We start from the raw sequence: 8,772 nt of genomic DNA, 5'->3' as shown, positions 1-8,772 counted from the left end.
TGCAAAAGGGTTCTGTTTATACCCAGCTTAAGGGAACTTCACAGTGCTATTGCTTTTATAGTGAGCATTGCTGCCAACAGGCTGGTTCAAAGTTTATTGACAGCTCTTCACGGAACCTGTCATGTTAGTTGTTCTTGTTCCTGCCTACCAGATGACTGAGGTCATCTGGTAAAAATATCAGGTCAGATAAGTCACAGTTTTCCTGTTTTAGCCCAGTCATGCTCTGGCAGATCATCATTGTGTCCACCAAGATGTTACATGAAATAATATTTACAACTTAACACACTGAAGACATTATCCACTCTGTCTGGCAATATAAGAAGCTATTAAGAAAGGGGAACCTCTGCTCTCTGTGCAGAGCTAGTGTCTCAGATCCACCCTGCAAAAATAGCTGCATTTCTCTCCTGGACCAGACAGTCAGGCTGTGACATTGCTCTCCCTTTGCTCAGCACTGATGAGGCCTCAGCTTGAGTGCTGTGTCCAGTTCTGGGCCCCTCACTGCCAGAAAGCCACTGGGGTGCTGGAGCATGTCCAGAGAAGGGAAAGAGAGCTGGTGAAGGGTCTGGAGAGTGAATAATTTGAGGAACAGTGAGGGAGATGGCCTGAAGAAAAAGAAGGTTCAGGGAAGACCCTGTCACTCTCTACAAGTGCCTGAAAGGAGGGTGTAGCCAAGTGGGGGTCAGCCTCTTCCCCCAGGCAACCAGACAAGAGAACATGGCCTCATGTTGTGCCAGGGAAAGTTCACATTAAACATCAGGAAGAATTTCTTCTCTGAAAGGGTGGTTAAGCATTGGGATGGCTGCCCAGGGGAGTGCAGGAGTCACCATTCTCAGGGGTATTCAAGAAATATGGACGTGGCAGTCAGCACTTTGGTTTTGTTGACATGGTGTTCAGTGACAGGTTGGACTTGATGATCCTGGAGGTCCTTTCCAATCTAAATGATTCTAGGGTTTTATGGGCATTGTCCATCTATGCTGGCACCCCAATGCTGAGCTGTCTGTTAATGTGTGACCTATCGAGATTAAGGCTGATGTTAGAGCAGCTGGATCCTACTCTGATTTCAAAAGCAGTTTAAAAGTTATTGTTGATGGGTTTATCAGTGTGTACAAGGCAGTGTCTGAACTTTAATGCCTCACTGGGACCTGTGCTCTCACAACACGTGTTAAGCAAGGGCTGTAACACAGTCTGTTAACAGGCTGTGTACTGGTTAGGGATGGATGGTTCTTGCTGCTGCAAGTTTCCTTTTGAGGAAGAGTTTCACTGGACAGATTCATGTTTAAGTCAGTGGTTACTGCTGTAATTTTATTACCTCTTAGTAAGTGAAGAAAAAGTGGATCTGACTGAAACGGAATAGATTGCTTTTATTGAATTCTTCTTTAATTAAAGCTCTTCATGCTGTTTTGGTGGCATAGCATAGTTTAGATTTTTACACTGAATGACAGGAGAAGGCAGAAAAAAGAGGAAATGTTTATTTAATTCATGCTATGGAATGTAATGACAAGAGATTGTTTCCATACGTACTGTTTTTGTTGACCTTTTAACATTTGGAAAAGTCAGGAAATACCATTACTGTAGGTCTATCCAGCTTTAATGCTACAATAACTTTATAGCTATTCACAAAGGAAATTATTATACATTGCCTGAAACAGTGAAGGTGAATGCAAGCATGCACACAGATCTCTCTTTCTCCCTTCCTGCCAAGTAGATCTCTGTGGTTGCATGCAGTCTCTGTTAAAAATGCAACTTTTGTGTGCTTGGAATTTTGACTTTACCAGACTTACTGAGACACCAAATAGACATGTTTCTGGGAAGTTTAAGGAAGCTTAAAATAATGTATGATGCATTTTGAATTACCATGGTGAGATGTTTGCCAAAATTTCACAGGATCTTTAAGCACAGCTATTAACCTTTGCTTGCTTTGAGTTGTTTTGAGGGGGACTGTTGTGATTCCAAGTTGGAAAGCTGGTACTTGGATCTATGCATGATGTCTTGCCTTTAGAGCTGAGGAACAGGTTCCAGCCATGGCTTTGACACTCAAGAGCATGGAAGCAGTGCTGGTGATGCACTGCTCTCCCTGTGTGAGCTGAGCTGTGTGCCATGGAGCAGCCCCGGGGCAGAGGAGCTGTGCTGAGCTGTGCTGAGCTGTGCTGAGCTGTGTGCCATGGAGCAGCCCCGGGGCAGAGGAGCTGTGCTGAGCTGTGCTGAGCTGTGCTGAGCTGTGTGCCGTGGAGCAGCCCTGGGCCAGTGGAGCTGTGCTGAGCTGTGCTGAGCTGTGCTGAGCTGTGTGCCATGGAGCAGCCCTGGGGCAGTGGAGCTGTGCTGAGCTGTGTGCCATGGAGCAGCCCCGGGCAGAGGAGCTGTGCTGAGCTGTGCTGAGCTGTGCTGAGCTGTGTGCCATGGAGCAGCCCGGGGCAGAGGAGCTGTGCTGAGCTGTGCTGAGCTGTGCTGAGCTGTGTGCCGTGGAGCAGCCCTGGGCCAGTGGAGCTGTGCTGAGCTGTGCTGAGCTGTGCTGAGCTGTGTGCCATGGAGCAGCCCTGGGGCAGTGGAGCTGTGCTGAGCTGTGTGCCATGGAGCAGCCCTGGGGCAGCCGAGCGGGGCAGGACCGTCACCTTGGACAGCACCAGGCTGGGAATGGATCCGTGATGGGCCCCTTGTCTCCCACAGAAGCAGATCAACCCAAGAGATTGACACCAAACACATTGCTTGCCAGATTCTGGCCTAGAACCTGAACCTTCAGTGGTTTGGGAGGCATGGGGATTCTGTCCTTCAATTAGACAAAAAAACACAATAGCTGATGGGAATTGACACTTTTGCCTCAAAATCTCAGTCAAGGGCTTCAAGTACTAAATGAGGGAAACTGATACCAACAAGCACGAATACATATATTTGAAAATATTCTAGTGTTAAAATTAATACGGAGAATGGGCATAATTTTCACATATTTTACAGAACCAAGCCAGTAAAATTTTAGGGAACTACCTCTAAATTTATAATTAACAGCACACTGTCTGCTCAGATGTATCCTAAACTTTCCACAGTTCAGTTCTTTCACAGTCAGTTGTGAATCTGGTTGATTTTACTTCTCACATGTACAATTAAAAAGCAGTGATAACTCAAAACATTCAAATAGAAATGCCCTACACAAAAATTGCAGTCTGAACTAATGAGGAAGTATAGTTGCTGCCATTTCACAAGCTTAAGTTTATTTCTGAACAAAGAAATTTTGAAATACAGCAAATGAGTAGTAGTTTTTAGGTGTGATTTATTACTTTGCAGAAGTTTGGAAATGAGAACTGTGAAAAGTGTCTACTTGAGAGTACCAACAAATCTCTTCCACTCACTGAGATCAAGATCACAGCTCAAGTTTGTATGTATTGTTCCAAGTAATAATTTTAAAAGATTGAGATTTTGACAGAATTTGTTGATATTTCTTTGTACACAGTATTTTAAATATATATATATATATATGTATGTATGTATACATGCTTTTCCATAAATATAATGTCATACATACAGAGCAATCTGACTACAGTCTTCTTTTGCAATTCATTTGCATGGTATCAGTATAAATAAAAGTTATATTCCAGATATATTGACCAGATATATTCAGACCAATAGGCTGAATTTAAGTGTATCAGTCATACTTTGCTTTGTGTCTTAAAACTACAGATATTATTAAAAACTGTGAGTGGTAGTGGATTATCCTCATAATGATTTTAATTGTTTTATTTTTTATTCATTACATCTGTTAGAGAAAAATCTAAATAAGCTTTAGAAACTGTCAAAACAAAAAAATATCTTTGGTGGTCTTAGTATTTGTGCATATATAGCTATAGTGTGGATACTCACAAAAATACACATATGGGATTCAGCTCTGTGCTTGATCTCAGCCAGTAGAAGAAATTTCTGCTACGTGTGGATAGCCAGTTTTCACAGTTGTTGTTTCCAAAATTTTGTGAAGTTGTAAACTATACCTGACAGTCTGGACTGATGTAGTCATGCAGTCTCTATGGTAGTAGCTTGCATGTGCTTTATTACTTTGGCTGCATAATTATTTATGGTCTTTAAACATAAACTCAGACACTGTGATGTGTGTGAACACTAACAGACATGCTTCATTTGGAGGTGTAATGTACTTCCAAATTATTACATGTGATTGCTGGCAGTATCTGTTGTCTTTCTGACACCTTTCCCATCTACATATTGAAAAAGAACTTTCCATTATTTTCTAATCTGGTAGATTTCTGATGAGTACAACTATGCACAAAAATAGACTTTAGTACACCTGATAATTTAGTGGTGACCTACTTTGAGATAAGATTTTGTACGGGTTTTTCTGGTTGATTTTTCATTTGTGAAGGATAGAAGATTTATTGGCCCAGGTTGCTGCTGCTAGTGCTTAAAGCAGAAACAGTCCTTCAGTGTGTTGGCCTGTTGAGAGTCCTCATGTGCTAGGACTGGAGTGATTCCCAGGGTGGGCCTCCTGCTGCAAGATGACCTAAAGGGAAACTATATAAAATAATTGCTTGGTGTAGATGTCTGGTATTCCTTGTGAAAGAAGCTAAAAGTTGGGGTAAGCCTCTGGAGCCCTCCGAATCAGACAGGCAAGATTTGAGGTTGGATCATTTATACATAAGCCAGCTGAGATAACTGCTGGGATACAGAGGGGGAGGGAGGGAGAGAAGACAACCCACCTTCTCCTCCCCTCTGAGAGACAGCTGATGAACCTTTGCTTCCATATGTGCCCACGCTACTGTGCAAATTTGCAGGAGCTGCAGTAGATGTTTAATCACAAATTTTATCCTGTTTTGCCTGCTTCAAATCAAGGGGCCCTTTTTTCCTTTGCAATCTGCTAAACTGAGCTCTTGCTTAGCTATTTGTACAGCCTTGGTAATAGTTTTTGTAAAACTGTGCCCAATTTAGGTGAGGTAACTGCAAAGCCCTTAATTGCATAGAACGAGTACATATCAAGCAGATATATGGGTGAAGTTATCTAAACAGCAGTAGCCTTCAAAGGGTCACAAAAGCTAATATATTTGAGGTACTGAGGCCTTGGCTTTGCAAAAGTGTCAACAAAGTCTGCAGCTGGCTGTGGTGGCAGGGACTGAAATCAGTAATCCACAATGTGGTATTGGTCATTAAACATGAGGCTTGGTCCCTCCTCACCTGCACTCTCTTTGCTAGTGGAAAAAAATAATCCTGCCTCTATGGCAGCAGCTTTGGTCAAGACCTGAACGGTCCTCAGGCACAAATGCAGGTGCTAAAAGAGAAAAATGTGCATCATTTGGTGCATACAGATTAGCAATGAGCGCAGTGTTGAAAATTCCTGGCTGTGGGTCAGTTTAGCAAAACATTTGGACAACATTTCCCTGAACTGACGTTTCTTAGTCTGGAAATCCAAACTGGTGATAACAATTAGTTGTTCCCTTTGCTTCTGTCCTTAATTAGAAATCAGGCATGGGGAGGGTGGGGGGTGGGTGCAGAGGAACAAATGAAAAACAATCAATCATTTTCAAACCTGTCAGAAGGTGAAGGTCAACCTAAATTTAAGCCATGGCTTATGGTTGATTTGCATTTGATGTGAACCACCACACATCCCTCAGACTCTAATACATCCTGGCAGTCAGGAATGTCTTCATTCCAGGGCTGCGTTTTTCCCATTACTTGCCAGACAGCGGCAGGGTGGCTCCTTGCAGAAAGCTTTAAGGAACAAAGAAAGACAAGAGGTCATCAGTGACCACTAAAGGATCAAAGACAGGGAATCTGGGTGGTTTCATACAGTCAGTCTCCTATGGAAAATTATTTTATATTGCTCAAGATCCAAGTCTGGTGAAGTCCATTGTTACTGCTTTTCTAAGTATCCTGATTTGTTCAGAAATGCAGTAAAAGGCTTTCATCCCAGCCCATTCAACTTAAAAAATGGAAAACAAAATCCTCTTAATCCCTGCTTGGATCAGCCTGCACAATGAAGTAGCCAAACTGGTAGTCACAGTATTGCTATGGTGCTCAGCCTGCTGCGATTCCTCCACTGTGTCCTTCTCAGATCACCAGTAGGATCAGTCATTCTCTATTAGGTTGGAAAAGCTCAGAAAATAAGAACAAGAAAAATGCTAAACGTGCTGTGGAATTTCATTCCACTTCTATAATGAGCTTAGCAAACCCTCAAGCAGAGAATACGTAATTTCAAACAGATTTTTAAGTAGCTTTTTTGTCAACTCTGTTGGAAAAGAAGCAGAGCCAAATGATAATGCCTTTTTAGGAGCAGAAGCTTTCTGGGCTTGATCCCCATGGTGCTGACTGCCCCTGGCTTCTGTTGCCATGGGCTAAGCTGCACTTGTGGGGTTGGTAAGGGAGCTTTGGGGTGCTCCTGCCCCTACCTACAGTGCAATGGTGGCACCATAAGAACTCCTGGAATCTGGGCATGGAGGCAGCCAGCTGGGCCTTGCAAAGGATCTGGCGCCTTTTCACGGGAGAATGACACTGCACAGCCGTAACTGTAGTTCCAGTAATTCCTCCACCATCTTCAGCTTCATTCAATTCCCCCCTTAACAAGTGCCTGCTTTGAAGGAAAAGATGCAAAAACGGCTTTTCTACTATGGGGTTTCTTTTGGACACCTTAAACAATGGCTATAAAGTAAGGAGGAGGACTGCAACCCAAGTTCATCACATCTTCTCTTTGTTCTCAATCTTGTATGACTGGTAACTGCTCAACAGAGCAATAAGAAAAGCATTTGAAGAATCTCATCTATCCAGCACAGATTTTTAACACAGGCCAGTCCAATTAGACTATTATGGGTGGCCAAAATAAGATCCCCATGCTCTTGATAAGTCACATGAATAAAGTACTGGATGATCATGCTGTGCTGAGCAATTTGAAGCCAAAAGCAAGAACATTTCTGGTCTCAGTTTCTGTCTAGAGAAGCAGACAACATGGAAAGGATCTGCTGCTCTTGATTTAAAAAAAATAGAGCTAGAAATGAAACAGATGAAACCATTAGTTTAATTCACTTGAAAGCTTCTTCTTTGAGGAGAGCCATGCCATATTGTTCTGTACAAGGACAACAGATTAATCGCCTTTTCTCTCCTTCACCTTTTATAGTGATGCTGCACAAATGGTATCAAGCTGACAGGGAAAATTATAAATATACTGTGGCTGCAATTTAGCAGCATTAATCACACAAATTTAGTAGTTTTAGATGGTAGTAGGTCATCCATTAGCTGAAAAGCTGACAGTAGTAGCATAGAAGCCTGAGTCCAGGCCTCATCTTCCCCTTTCAGGCAATCTATTTCTTTCTCAGCAAAAACATCTGGTCATTTAAAAACTGTAATTTTCATACATTTTAGCTAACAGTGGAATGTTGAAAAGCTGTTCTGAAAAACATAGCTCTTTCTTGTGCCAAACCAGTTGGCCTAGAGTTAGCAAATGTTGTTATAAATCTTCTCTTTGCTTTTTCAACAGCTCTAAAACGACAGAATTAAATGCTTCATAAAGACTAGCCAGTGGATGCAAGTTAGCATGCTGAACAAGTTGAGCATGCAAAACCCACAAGACCTTTAGAATTCTGCCCCAGTCACCCCACAGAAAACCCAAGCTGCCTCCCAGCCCCAAGGAGATGGAGGATCCTTTGGTTTTATTTCCCTCTCCTCAAGCATGGCTTAGTATAAGCCTCTGAAGTATAATTGCACTGAGAATGCTCAGAAAGAAAGTAACAAAACAGAAAACCTGCCTTCTGTCACATGTATCCATTTTTCCATTAATGTGTGTCTCTGGAGATGGTCTTTCCCATTGCTTGTCCTCCAAATTTTACCCCAGCCTTGTGTGTAGTGCCATAAGCAGTAGGCTGGAGGATTTCCCACTCCACATCTCATTTATTTGCCCAAAAGAGGAAAAAAATCCACAGAGAAACAGCAGCACAGCAATTTTTGTCAACCCAAAAGAATTAGCAATATGAAGTGGTGAGATAATTTTTAACCTTTCTGATGTAAATTTCGTGCAGATAGAACTGAGAACATCAGTGGTGTGTCAGCTGCTGTGCTGCTTTGTCCCACCAAACAGCAACTAAAGAGTATGAGAATGGCAAAGCCAATGTCTTCCTCCTCCAACAGACAAGTAATTATATGTCAAATACAAGGAGACGGGATTCTGGCAGTGCTCTATCCCCATGGATCCTATGGTACATGGCTAGGGTGTGCTGCACACAGACCTGCTTTGGTTGGAAACCTTGCTCTGCCTTAGGCATGGTGATGTAAAATCCCAGCTCCCCTCCCCACACAAACCTCCTGGCATCAGCTCTGGAGGCTGGTGCAGGGGAAATGCCATCCCACATGCTGTGAAGTGTGCATGGATTTGTATTGCCATTGCTATTGCTATGGCTCAATGGTGCTGGTTTAAACAAACAGGGAAACAAGGTGACCCATTCAATCATTGCAGGGCTCTTGTTTGCAGAAAATTCAGGAACTATTGAAAGTCCAGGTTTAAGCCAAAGCAAGTTTTTTTTTTCTTTTTTTATTAACAGTCCAGTTTTGTGGTCCTGATGAGCACAACAGGAATGGAATATTCTCCACTACCAAGTCCTGATGTGATAACTGTGCTTACCCGGAGCAGCAGCCTTGGGACAAAGCATGAGGAAAAAAATGACTGCATGGGATATCTTTCCAGAGCCATGACAGAATTTCTGGTCAGAGGCAGGCAGCTCTATTTCAGAAAAGCCCAGCAGACCATCATAGTTGTTAAACATATGGAGAAGGAAAATTCAAATTGCTCATCTGTGT

This window comes from Zonotrichia leucophrys, chromosome 2 (genome assembly GCF_028769735.1).
Source record: "Zonotrichia leucophrys gambelii isolate GWCS_2022_RI chromosome 2, RI_Zleu_2.0, whole genome shotgun sequence".
NCBI lineage: Eukaryota > Metazoa > Chordata > Aves > Passeriformes > Passerellidae > Zonotrichia > Zonotrichia leucophrys.
Note: the sequence above shows the minus strand (reverse complement) of the source record.